Source organism: Hyperoodon ampullatus (assembly GCF_949752795.1).
Source record: "Hyperoodon ampullatus genome assembly, chromosome: 2".
NCBI lineage: Eukaryota > Metazoa > Chordata > Mammalia > Artiodactyla > Ziphiidae > Hyperoodon > Hyperoodon ampullatus.
Genome location: NC_136915.1, coordinates 189,195,704 through 189,209,976, shown reverse-complemented (window position 1 = coordinate 189,209,976; position 14,273 = coordinate 189,195,704). Strand labels below are relative to the sequence as shown.

The 14,273-nt window shown below is 38.8% G+C and overlaps 1 pseudogene across 1 annotated transcript; it reads right to left on the bottom strand.

Annotated features, from left to right (window-relative positions):
* Positions 1-6,969: 6,969 nt before the first annotated feature.
* On the bottom strand, positions 6,970-9,947 carry LOC307066742 (eukaryotic translation initiation factor 4 gamma 2-like; annotated as a pseudogene). Its single transcript has 2 exons — positions 9,872-9,947; positions 6,970-9,666 (listed from the first exon to the last, which is right to left on the bottom strand). The product of its transcript is annotated as a eukaryotic translation initiation factor 4 gamma 2-like (transcript).
* Between the last annotated feature and the right edge of the window lie 4,326 nt (positions 9,948-14,273).

Genomic DNA, 14,273 nt, shown 5'->3' with positions numbered 1-14,273 from the left:
TTACATTCCCTGACATCTCAACCTAATGAGACTGTAGCTTTCTACTTGAGTGTCTGGCTGTTTTCACTCCATATAATGTTTCTGAGATGCATCCAGGCTGTGTGTATGAAGAGTCTGCTCCTTCTTATGACTGAGTAGTTTTCCATTGTACGACTATATCTGTATCTGTATCTATACTGATGTCACCTATTTATCTTAAGGAATTGGCCTTCTGCTTGAGCTCTATCCACTCTGCCGTAAACATTCCAGGAAGTGCCCTAATGCAGAAAGCCCATCAGCATGGATGTCACCCAGTGCACTTCCTTTTTCTTAAAGGTAGACCCCTCACCTGTTTTCTGCCTGCTTTTTCTTGTTGTTGTACACTGATGCCTTCACATTTTTGTTTATAAAAATGTCTGTTTTGAGTTTATGATTGTTATCTGTAGGAGGATCAGTCCCACGCAGGTCACTCCACCATTAGGTTTCCAGAACCGGAACTTTTCTCTGTGTGCTTTTAAGGTATACTCTTTTTCTCTGGTCTTCAACAGTTTGACTAAGACATGAGTAGGTGTGAGTTTTCAGAATTATTCTGCTTAGGGTTTGCTAAGATGTTTAGTCTGTGGGTCAGTCCTTCATCAATTTTTGAAAAATTTTGGCCATCATCTCTTCTTGATGAGTTACTTCTCTATTTTTTTGTTTGTTTGTTTGTTTTGTTGTTGTTGTGTTTTTCAATTTTCTCTCTTCTCTCCTTGTGAAACTTCAATTATATCTATGTCAGAAAGTTTGGTATCACCACATAGATCTTGGATATTCTGTTCTTTTTCTTCTTTTTTTTTCCTTTTTGTGCATCAGTTTGGATAATTTTAATTGATCTGTATTCAAGCAAATGGCTTTTTAAAATCTGCTGTGTCCAGTTTTCTGATTAGCCATTGGATAAACTTTTTGTCTGATATTACATTTTTTTATTTCTAGCATTTACTTATGTTTCTTTTTTGATAGTTTCCATCTTTTTGCTGTAATTCATCATCTGTTTTCATATGTTGAATGCCATTTCCATTAGATTCTTTATAATATTTATTGTAATATTTTAAAGTCCCTGTGATAATTCCAACATGCCATCTGTAGGCTTCTTTCTCTTGACTATGTATTGTTTCAAACAGATCATTTCTTCTCACTTAGGATGTCTCAAAATTCTGGATTTTATGATGGGATTGTGAGTAAAGTAACAGTACAGACTGAAGTAATATTATTTATTACCCCCCTCCCCCAAATCAAGCATCTGTTTTTCTGTCAAGCCTCTAGACTGGGCGGCGAAGTCACTATAATCTGGTTAAAGTCAGCTGTCTCTACTCTGCTGTAGCTTCAGTAAGTTTTAGATCACCACTGGCTTCAAATGTTTTGAAGGTTGGATCGGGACTTTCCCTTTGATAGGACTTGGATCTGAGCAAGATCTCAAGGCTCTCGTATGCTTTATAGCCAAGTCACTTTCTGCACTCCGGCTGCTAGATTCTTAATTGCTCAGAGTGCTCTTTATTTATTTATTCGCGCTCTTAGTTTTCTGACCCTTGGGAGATCTCTCTTCCTCTTCCTGCCTCACCATCAAACTTCAGTAGTGATTGCTTGCATCCATTGGGATTCTGAAGTGCCTCAGATGGACTTTTCTTCCATGTCCCCAGTCCTCAGCAGGCTGCTTCTCTTAGGAAGGCCCTATGTGCCTTGCCCTGTCCACAGCTGTACGTCCATGTGCAGGAAGGTCTGTGGGGAAATAGCGGGTGGGAGCAGACTTGCTCTGAGGCTGGGGCTCCTGGGGATTGTAATTCATCACGCCAGCCCTCACACAGTCACTGAGAGGTAATTAAGAGTTTGGGTAGTTTCTTCTTACTCTATGGTAGTTTCCTCCTTTTCCTACACCATTCCTTCATGGAGGAAAGCAGTTTGGCTCACTTCTCTACCAGGAAGGGCTCAACACTTTTTGGAATTTGTTCCTTTAAGTTTCTTTCCTCAACTCTCTGATTACTTTTAACTATGTTTTTGTAGCTTATGCAACATATTCTCATTAGGGCTGGTCTCCTGTGACTTTTTACACGCTTCCTTACAGCACAAGGCCCAGTTCAATTTAATGTCCACTACAAGATAATTTAATAAATGCTCTTACTTGAGTAGAGTTAAGGTAAAGATTGTTTTGAATCCATAAAAGATGAAGGTTAATTTTACTGAAGTTCTTTATGGTCAGGGAACATAATTTTGAAAAATCCATGGCCTAGTACAGAATTAAAAATTTGTTTTGATAGAAAAGGATGATAGGAACAGATTACTAAAACTTGTAAAACCAACAATGGTATTCTTTTTTCGTAAAGAAATATTTATACTTAATCTCATTAAATAAGAATATATATTAAAACATACATATATATATGCATATGTATACATATACACATATATATACATCTACATTAAATTCCTTAAAAAGGAATATTTATGCTTCATCCCACTTACATTAATACACACTCAGTATAAAAAATCAAAAGGCATAGAAATATGTAAAATAGAGTTAGTATTTCTTTACTCTTACCCTTTAAAGGTGATCACTGCGGACTTTTTGTATATATATTTCCAAACTTTTAAATTATCTATATACAGAACTATCTAGATTTAAAAAAAACAAAACAGAAATCACATCAAGAATTGTGCAACACGATGTATTTTAGTTGATGTATACGGACAGATATCATTCCATTATGCATTTTCCTAACCAGTTATTTTCTCCAGAAAGCATCCTTAAGTATGGTGTGTTAAGCAAAATTTAAAAGAAATCCTTGGTTATTTTATTTTTCCAGAGTATCACTTAAGCTCACCCAGTTCTGTTCCTTATTGTTCCCATTTCCCCCGTTTCTCAAATGTCTGACACCCTGCACCAGCTAATGCGTTTCCTGCCACCAGTATGCCCAGCTGGTGAAAATATTAGCAATTACACTGCCACCTTGTGCCAGAGTCCATCTGAGCGCCACTTGCCATCCGTGAAGGGGTTCTCATTGCCAACTAAGGAACAAAAGATTCAGCTCTAAAATCCTATCTTAGTATTTACTTTCTTAGACAACACGTGGCAGTGATGGCTTGCCATAGGTTGGATCTCTTGGGAAGCAAACCCGGTGATGGAGACTAGCATCCACGGTATTTATTAGGTAGTGCTCTTGGGAGAAGAAGGACCGGGGTGAACAGGCAGAGCTGACCTGTGATCAGTCTCAACAGTGCCTCCAACAATGGCTTTATTTCCACGGTGGGCTTTGGCAGCCTGGTGACCTTATGAATTGTCCTAAGTTGAAGCAGTGGATACCCTGGAAAAACAGCATGAAATAACCTCTATGCAGAAACAACAACATCACGCATAATCCTTTCCCTTTTTTAAATCAATTTTTTGAACCTTCTGGTAACTATCAAAGGTAACCAACGAGCACGTGTAATTTTTTTTGTATAATTACTAACTCATGATTTTACATATGTATAAGATCTGTTTCAGGCCTTTCCAGTCATTTCCATTGATGCTCCAACTGTTCCACAAATTAGCCAGTGGGAGCTGCTCTAATTGTTTCCTCTGTCTCTTTTCTTTGACATCTATAGTCGTTGATAGCTTTCTTGCTTTTCAGCACAAGATGCCAGAGATCTATTCAACATATTTTCCACTCAGACCTGGAATCAATCAGTTTCACAAGGAGGAAAATTAAGTTCTGAGACCAGAATCGAAGCCCCAGAAGTGGTCATTGCTACCGATTTGTTTTTGCTTCTGGAACTGCTCAGTGAACAGGTATTTTTAAAAAAGATAAATAAATGAAGTTAGGTGTCTTTGTCAGCTCAGGCTGCTATAACAAATACCATAGACTGAATGGCTTCAACAACAACATTTATTTCTCATAGTCCTGGAGGCTGGGAAGTCCAAGATCAAGGTGCCAGCAGATTTGGTGTCTGGTGCGAGCCTGCCTCCTGGCTTGTAGCTAGCCACCATCTTGCTGTAACCTCACAAGAAAGAGAAGAGGTCATTTCTCTCCTGTCTCTTCCTTTGAGGGCTCTCTCTTGTGACCTAATTACCTCCCCAAAGCTCTGCCTCTAAATATATCACACTGGAAATTAGAGCTTTAACAAATGAATTTTGGGGGGAAACAAACATTCAGTCCATAACCATGAGAATGTGTATTTTTTAGAATAAGAAAAAAAATTATGTATCCAAAATGATATTTCTATTTCAAATGTATGATTACTGTGTATTAATTTATTTGGTTTTATGCTTTTCTTATATTGAAAATCTTGGTGACATGACATACACCTAATTACTCGTTTGATTTATCCTAAACCATACACATATAATAATTTCAAAATAACAATACCAATGTCTTTAATAATAAACCTACTGAATGCAGCCTTTGATTTATTTGTGGTAATTTTTATCCTTAGGATATATCTCACTAGCGATGGACTGTAAAAATATTGCATTTTAATTATTCTTTTCCATGTGTTTATGTCAACAATTTGTTATGCAGTTAGATTCTTTTTTTTCATTTTTAGGAATTGCTTAGCTTTTTATTTCTGAAATAATTATACTTTTTGATTACAGAAGGCTTTTATAGTGTTCCCAAGTAAATATATATTTGGACATTCAGTTCCTTTTTCTGTTTCTTGCCCCATAGTAACCATTTTTAAATAGTTTTTGGTTTATCTTTCTACTGCTTCAAAACACAAGTAAATTTATACTTCTATTCCCTATTTGAAAGAATTTTTTTAATTTGAAAATTAGAAGGACTTTAAAACATAGTCATATATTTGCATGACCTGGTCCTATAGTTAGACAACTACATCAGATAGAAGATTGCTTTATTTTGTACTAATATAGACTCAGAGAATAGGACTTCTAATTAGAAAAAGCAAGTATTATGAATCTGTAAGGAAATGTATTGGAATATTTTAAAAATAGAATATGTACTCATATTCATGTAGTGCTTTTCAGTTTATATAGCAATTTCACTATGAATTTATTAATTTGATTTTCACAATAATCTTACGACTTTATCTCCACTTTACAAGTTGGAAACTAAGGCCTGGGGACAAAAATGCTTTGTCCAAGGCCTTGCCAGTTACTTTGTCAGCTAATTACTGACTGAGGTAGGGGAAGAATTCAACCTGTCTGCCTCCAATCCATATTGCAATGACGCTGTCTCTCAAATCACTTGCAAATATATATGGAACACTTGTGTCTTAGGCTGTGTCTTCTGTAGTTGTTGTAAGTTACTCCAAGTAAGTTTTCGAAGTAGGAAACCCTCTATTCCCTTTTTGAAGATTCACAATACAAAGTAGCATTATCAAGTCTCTGGAAATGTCTGTATTTTTTGAAATCTGTGTTATGTTGCATTTTTAAATGTTTCCTGATTTCACAAGACCACAGAACACCCCCCTTGGGCACTGTCCCCTGCTCCGGACTAGGCCTGAAAAGGTGTCAAAACAGTAAGACTTGTTATTATTAAAAGCGTGGGTGAATGCACTTCATGGCAGCTTCAATAAGCAGTTATTTTCTTGACATAAGCCATGCTTGAGAATTACATTCGGTTTAGATGGACATCTGTGATGTGTCGGAAGCCAAACTTTGAAGATCAATTGTGTTGTAATTTGATTCAGTCAATCCTTTAGCAACTTAACCAGGCCCTAATTAAAAACAAAACAAAACATTTACTGGTAATATTTTCCTCATAGAAAATTCACCCATATTTAGTTAACAGACTAACAGGAGGATCCACAGCAGTTTAGAGTTGCTTCCGTGTGTTCCTAGCAACGAGAAACCATGACAGAGCACGGCCTCAGCTGGAGTCTTCTGCATTTTCTCATCCGCAATGAGGTAAGTTGATGTGGAGATAAATGAGTCTGAGATACAAAGAAGTATTTACCCCTGGAAAATATGCTCTGCACTAAAACAGAGGTGAGTACAGATGCACACAGAACAGAACAGGTGGAGCTATAAAGCCTTGAGTTTTCAGGAAATTTATGTACAAAGTAATAAAGAATGGATACTACAATCACTTGATATAACAGGATATTCTTTATTGTCTCAAATTTTTTGTTATTTTTATTATGATTATTTCAGGTCAAGTGACCTATTTTTTTAAGAATAGAGAAAATGCTGTTTTGAAAAAAGAGGAGGCACTTTAAAACTTGGAGTTTTTTCTCCATTCTTTTTTTTTTTTCTAAGTATCACAATGTTTATTGATAGATACAAGTATATAAAATCAGGGCATGAACATGACTTGATAAATTAAGTAGACTCAATTTCAATACTATAATAAGAGGGATCAATTCAAATTCTCACCATTTGTTTCACACCCACAAAGACCACTTCAAGGACATTTACGATCTCTCAGAACTGATCAGTTTTGTGCAAGTAAACCCTGTTTCTTTTAAGAAGACTTGTGCACTTGCCCAGGCTCAAGGCTATTAAAATCTAGCATGTAAAGCCCATTACTAGAGGTAGTAGAAATACAGGCAATATACTATTACGGCAACAACCATCAATTACAGTTAAGAATTTTTCTGTAACAACCAAATGGATAATCAAATATTGCACCAACTCAAGTATTAATGAGCAAAGTGCATTTTTACAGTATTCAGTGTTGCTCTTCAGTTTTCTAACTTAAAACAGTCTATGATGACTGGCAGCAAAGAAGGTCCTTGCAATAGACGGCCTCTGCCTGAGAAATTACGATGTAATTACTGCATGCTGCTAATATACTATCTAAACATTAAAGATACTCCTAAAATATTTGATGGTAGACTATGATTAAAACTTTACACTACAAAAAAGCCTTAGGCAGAAGGAAATCCTAACTGACGTGCTTCTGCTTTAAATATTGTGAAAACATTACAGCGAGATGAATTTTCGCAGTGGTTAGGTCAAATGCAGTAACATCACAGCAAAAGTATGTTTTCCACAATTTAAGGCTTTGGCTGATTCTTTTAGTCAGCTTCTTCCTCTGATTCTTCTTCTTCAGCAGTTTCTAGCCAGCTTAGCCACTGATTCATCTGGAACAACGCCTTGCCTTTTTCCCTGGAAACTCTTGGGTTATATCTTCTTTCCAAGCCAAGAAAGCTTCTCCTTCAATAATCTCCATGTCATAGAAGTGAACAAAAAAGCGGAGTAACATGCCTTTCGGGAAGTTGCTCTGTAGCAGTGCACCTGAAGAGCATAGAGGCACTGACTTATAGATCAACGTGACCATGAAGAGATTTCTCCATTACTGGCTTGGAGGAAAGAAGCAGCTGTTTCTCCTTTTCTAACGGTTCTTTGGAAGGAGCAGAGGGAGAATCTGTTTCATCACTGGGTGGGTTTACTTCACTAGAAACGTACTGTAAGAAGCTAGTCATTAAGATGTTCACACATCCTTTATCTACATGAAGTTTGGGAGAGATGTTGTCTTTAATCCACTTATATATGGTTTGAGGAGATGGACCCAACTTTATTTGCTTTAACAGTTCCTTCTCCAATTTGAGGAGTGGGAATAAGACACTCAGTCCCTTTCCTTCTAAGATCTCCAACATGCGGTCCTTATTCTGATCAATTTCTGGGAGCATCTTCTGCCTATTGACCTTGCTTTGTTGGAAAAGCTCTGTTAACCGTTCTCGATCTTGTAATTTAGCTAATCGCTGAAGACAAAGTAAGAAGAGGAAAACGGGTGCCACTTTCCAGTGGTTGAGCTAGTTCTGAAATGCTTACCAGCTCTGAAATGATAGCACGAGCCGCAAACTGTGCTAAATATGATTTCACCAAGGGGATGTCAACCTCCAGTTTGGGGCACTGGTCCAGTACATTCAGGAAAGCCTGCAGGAAGTTGTCACTTGTGGCCATCCCTTCCTGTTTGAGTAAACTGATCAGAGAACTTGCTTTTTCTTTATCTTCATCACTTCTGTCTAGAGACAGGATGATTACTTAGCTTAACATCTCGGGGAGAAAGTGTTCAGGAGCCCTCATCTCTCTCACACCACCGACAGCTTCGTTTGCATTTCCACTATTCAGATATTCGGTTACAACGGTTTCGGTTGATTTAAGCAGTTCTTCCTTTGATGGTGGTGGCTTTTTACTGGTCTTGGTAGGCTTTTCCTGAATAAGTGGTGGATTAGTTTTGAGACCAAGCTGAGGTGTCTGTCCCAGCAGTGGTGTTTGAGTGCGTGGTGGTTGCACTAGAAGGAATCATAGTTATCTGGGGCTGAAGCTCTGGCACTTGATTTTTATCCATTAGGAAAGACTGAGCAGGCCTCAGGCTAATCTCATCTGCATTAAGCTGGCCTTTCTTAGAGAACCGAGGTGGCATATCCTTTGACTGTCCTTGCAGCTGGGATAAGAGTCCCTGACTCTGGTTATGGGAGAGCTGGCTTAGCCCCTGGTTTTCATAAACTTGCCTCCCGTCTCCCCAGTCTGCGATGGTGTGGGAGGCATGATGTGTCCCCCATGGCCACTGAAGAGTTGATTTGAACGATGACGCCCCAGGGTGGGTGAAAATCTATCCTGGGTAACTCCTGGACCAGTACCGACTCCGCTACCTGGCATTTGTCCAAACATATCAGCACGTCCTCCAAGTGGGTCCCTATCCATTGTCATCCTGGGTGGCATGAACGGTCCCTCCAGAAAGAAGTTACTTCTCATTCCTTGAGCCATAGGAGCAGGAATAAACACTCCTGGATCTTTTACTGCATCTTGACGGATTTGATTGATCGTCTTTGGTCCACTGTCAAGAAAAGCCTTGCGAGGACCCCAGTGGTGTTCTCTCAACTCTATGGTATCCTGCAGCGGCAATTCCTTACTTAACATCAAGGAGCACATTCGGGCAAAGTACTGATCCATTAAGGACTTGGCTCGTTCATGGTCTAACCTAGGTCCCACTGTCCTCATTATCTGACAGAGGCACTCCAGATCCTCTCCCATATCTTTGAGTTGGACTCTCTTCTTTTTTTCCAAAAGTGTTTTGATGCACTTATGAAGGATAGATTCATGAATAAGATCAAGCTTTCCAGGTTCTCCAACGAATTTGATGTTCCCCAACATCTTGGTCTTAGCAATGGCTCTCTGTTCCTCCTCCTCGGGAGGATGGGATTTTCACGCTTATCACAGACATCAACATCTCTGGTTCGGTTTTCAAATTCATCTTGTAATTTGGAAATTCAGGGGCATCTGAATGTTGTGCTTTGCTTCTGTACTGGTTGACCCTCTGCTGCTGGGCCATCGAAGTGTTTGGTGCATCTTCTGCCAATCGCAGACATAGCTGAGCATACAGTGAGCTATACTTTGGCTCTTCTAGGGCTTTGTCCACAATCAGCAGTATGACCCCTTTAAGGATGCGTTTACACCCACATTGAGGAGCTCAAGGCATAGCTTGTCAGACTTCTCAGGAGTGAGCTTCCTTAGTATGCCTCTTACTTTCCTGAAGATTGCATCATGTCGTTCTTTTTCATTTGCTTTGCCGCGGAGTTGTCACCTCGTCCAGTGCTTCGTGCAGGAATCCATTTCTGAGCGTTTTGCCCTGGGGTTCTCCCCAGGAACTCGCTGTTGCCAGCAGTTCTTGGGATAGTGCTGAGGTGCCCCCCCACTTCCTCCTCCGCCCAAAGAAGCACTGGAACAAGAAGCACCCCATTCCGCAATCGCACTCTCCACTTTGGCAGCTTGACAACGAGGACTCTTCAAAAGAATAATATTAATGGATGGGGTGGGGAGGGAAGGGGATGGAACAAATGAAAAACCTTCACCCAGAACTCAGCAGCTGCCACTGCAGCTGCCTCCTCAGGATCCGGGGACAGGGAAGGGACGGGGAGGGGAACGGAAGACAAAAGAGGGGGAGGGAAAGGGGAGGAAGGAGTCGGGACTGGCCTGAAACTCGCAGCTCAAAAGAGTCGCTGCTGCAGCCACCACCTCCAGTGAGCTCCGGCTCGCTGCTGGCCTCCATTCTTAATTTCTGAGACATTTCCTTGAGAATTTAAACTTTTTTTTAAATTTTTTTTTTTTTTAAGTACAGTTACATATAGACGTAGAAAAAATCTCTGGGGATTTGTGTGGCCCTCGGGGGGCTGCATTGAAAACACGGTTTTCTTGGATGAGTTCTTAAATACAAAGGGGAATTAACTGCAGTATGGATTTTTTCCTAAGGTAATGTTAATTCACTCATTCATCAAAGACCACAAAATTACTGTTTATTAAGTGCTCTGGATTCTGATAGCCCCTTTGGGAAATACAATCCAAATGTAGAGAATTCAAGGTTCATGGTCGCTGCTGTCAATTCAGTGGCATTCCAGTGGGATGGCAAGGTACACAACTGTGATAAGATTAGTATTAATACAAGGGGAGCAATGAAGTTATTCGTCGTGATGAAGTACTGGGTGGATTCTAGACAACTATAGGAACCTTGGAGAGAGAGATATATGCCTGGAGGAGTATAGTAGAGACAGGTTTTGTGGTAAGTGTGATGTTTGAGTTGAGCAGTGAACAAAGGAACCCTTGGGTAGCAGGCTTAGAACAGAGAGAACACGTCCTGTGCAGGTGGGCTGTGTTAGCAGCGGCAGGAGAAAGTAACCCTCCACCCCCACCCCGCGATAGATTCTGGGGATGAGTAATAGCAGAGTTTGTGTGTAGGATGCATGGAGAGAAAGTTCTAAGGGAGAAACACGTGATTGTTGATGCACCAAGAAGGACACCTTTCATCTGCATAGTATTGATGCTCAGAATGTTTAAACTGAGTCTAACTATCCAAATTGTAGCACATTCTGGAAAACCGCTGTCCTGGACCTTTAAAAATGTCAACATCATGAATGACAAACAAGGCTGGGAAACTGTCCCAGATTAAAGGAGGTTGAAGAGGCATGACATGTGTGACCCTAGATTGTAGCCCAGAGAGGAAAAGTAAATTAAAAAAACAAAGGACGTTATTGGTATAATTGGGCAAATTTGAAAATGGACGTGTATTAGATAATGGCATCGTATTACTGTTATATTTCCTGAGTGACATAATTGTATTATTATATAGGAGAATGCCTTCATTCGTAGGAGATTTGCATTTAGGGATGAAGTGTTATGATATCTGCAAGTAATTCTCAAACGGTCAAGAATATATTCGTGCACACACACGCACACACAGACGAGAAACAAGTTCAGCAAAAGCTTAACACTGAGGAATCCAGACAAAGGACATATGGGTGTTTCTCTTACTATTTTTGCAACATTTCTGTAGATTTCAAAATTTTCAAAATAAAAAGGAAGGGGAACATTTGGATGTTCATAATTTTTTTGTTTTACAATTTCTTTTATTTACTTGATACTCATTGAACATGTTAGTAAATGACCTCAGGGCTATATCACCGGTTATTTTTGTGGAAACATTTGCTTTATGATCATCATTAACACATTTTAATGTAGTGTGAGCGCATTGTAATCCTGAAAATGACTGGATAACTACATACCACTTTTTCCCCCTTGAGTGATAGACTTATGTGACACAGCAGCCTTTTCAAAGGGTCCTAATCCTTAGCACCATTATAAAACAACTTCTTATAAGCATTTTACTTTTTGTAGGTGTTCATGAAATAGTGTAAATTGATTCGCTATGAAATAAATAATCAATACCTATTTTTTATATATGTATTGTACGCCTATAACTTGGCCAAGTGCAATTCTTGCCTTCAGGGAATGTGTACAATTACTGATAATATATGCCTGGCCAGTTTACTCCAGGGCATGTCAGGCAATAGGGGATGATGATTTTTATGTGCCTCAGGAGTGATGAGAAAGTGGTGTGATTTTTCTGATAACAGTGAGATTTTGGAGAAACACACCTGGATGAATTGAATTGAGGCCAAAGATTTGGGCTGTTCCCAGGGAATTATGGCTTCCAGAAACTGCCAGCAATGGATAATTCTCCTTATTTAGGGCCGTACTGAGTGCCTTCCCCTTTAATCATTCCATCCGAAGAGCCTGGGCCATACCAGTTCTTTGGTAACGTGGTCTCTGCTGGCATCTGGAAGGAGTCACTTTTTAACAGGCTTTCCACCTGCTAAGATGATTAATGATACCTGCTCAAACGGCTAGAGCTGTTTTTCCTAGCGGAGTTTGTGGGCGTGTGCTGATTCATGCACCCTCTGACCTCATGTCCCCATTGTGCTCTGGAGCATGTACTTCCAAGAGGACTGGTCAGGTGAGTGCCAGGCTATTCTCATGGAACAAAACCAAGTTAAATGTTACACAACCTAAAAACTTGGCTGTGGAAGTGCCACACTCCAAATTATAAATCCATCCCTTTATTTTTTTTAATGAGAACTATCAGTTCATTTCATCTGGTTTTACCTTCCATGGGGGGAAGTTAGTATTAAGCAAATTCATCTCCCCATTCAACAGGGTCCAAATAATGCAGCCACAAAATTAAAGCAACATGGGCACTATTGTAAACTGAAATCACGGTTCACTTTACAATGTAAACCTGATAACCAAAGAGAATTGATCAGAAGGTGGATATGGAGTTCATTTATTTAAAACATTTAGAGCCCTGATATCCCCTAAATTGGGATACAAAGAAATACAAAACAAAATGGTAAAACAACAACCACAAAATGCAATTGTGAGGAAAGGTTTCACAGGACGAGATTTCAGGAGCTGACTAACAGGTGGATCAAGTGTTCTGTTGACTGCAGAGCATGTCATGTGGACTAGACACGGCCAGGCTGTGGGGTGCCAAAGCTAGAACTGTAGTGAGTGCATTCTAGTGTGCTCTGAGATGGAGTATCACACACCAAAGAAGAGAATAGACATGGGAGGTTAGGAAAGGCAAGGTCTAATGATTTAGAAGAATGATTTTAATCTACACAATATTATAAAAAATTGTTAAAGGATTTAATTTCAGAATGAAGATACTGGGAACTTCAGGTTGAATAATTAAAACTGATTATTTCCAACTCTCTTTCCATACTTATTGGGAATTTATAATGAAAGGTATACACATATATTTTAGAAGAAATTCTACAAACCAAGTCTCCATTTCAATGTTAGATATTGGAAAAAGAACAGCAAATTAAATCCAAAGAATATAAAGGGAAGAAAATGGTATGATAGCATAAAAGATTAATGGAACAGAAGAAACACACAATAAAAGAGATTAATAAAGTCAAACTTGCTAAATTGAAAAGATTAATAAAATTGCTGAACCCTTAGCAAATGTGTGTGATGGTGAAAGATTGAAAACCTCCATCATATCAGAAACAACGCTAGGATGTGCTTTCACTACTTTGTGTCCTAGTATACTGGAGGCCCCAAGCAATGCAGTAAGAAAAAGACAACACTTTAATGTTAGCACAGTAGGAAATAGGCATTATTTGCATAAGATATAATCAAAAATTTGAGATTTTATACCTAAATAGTATCAACTAATAAGAGAATTTAGCAAGTGTGCTGATTATAGCCAGTGTACAGAAATCATTGCATTTGCATATACCAATAACACAGGTAGAAATTAAACTTTAAGAACAAGATACTATTTAAGGCAATATAAATAATCCAAATACTTAACTCTAGGTGCAAGAACTCTATGTAGAACATTGTAAAATATTCTTTAGAGGAATTAAATATGATCTAAATACTATTGAATTCATGAATTGTAAGACTCAATCTTGTAAAGGTGGTAATTTTAAGAAAATTGATTAATACTATTCCATCAAAACCCCAGCAGATGTTTGTTGTTTTGGGGGTCTGGTTTGTTAGCTTCAGTGTATGTGTGTGTGTGTTTGTGTAAACTGAAAAAGCGGTTTTCATTTTGAAGTTGGGAGTCGATTTTTCTACAAGTCTCACACTTTTTCCTAGTGTCTGGAACAATGTGTAAACCCCAAGCACTGCACCAACAGCACCTAATGGTAAAATGGGCCCGTTTGTGTATCCCCAGGTCTCCATATGCCCAGGTGCATGGTATGCTCACTATGATACCACAGTGTGCTTCTGCTTCTATTCTAATTAGTTATTCACTGCTTAATTCTCTTCTAAGTTAAAAAGAAATCCATGCATGTGTCGTTGAGTGGTTTTGCTTTAAAGTTGATATAAGTCTGTGGTGGAAAATTGTGCTTATTAATTTTATGAAACTATTAAGTTAAAACATACATGATACTTTAACTGAAATTTGTGTTCTTACATATGAAGCATCATTATTCTACTTTCTTCATTGGTTGCTGCGACAGGAGAAACTGTTTGAAAAATATGGCTTCTACCCACATTGAAAAAGCATACCAAGACTCTACTGCTT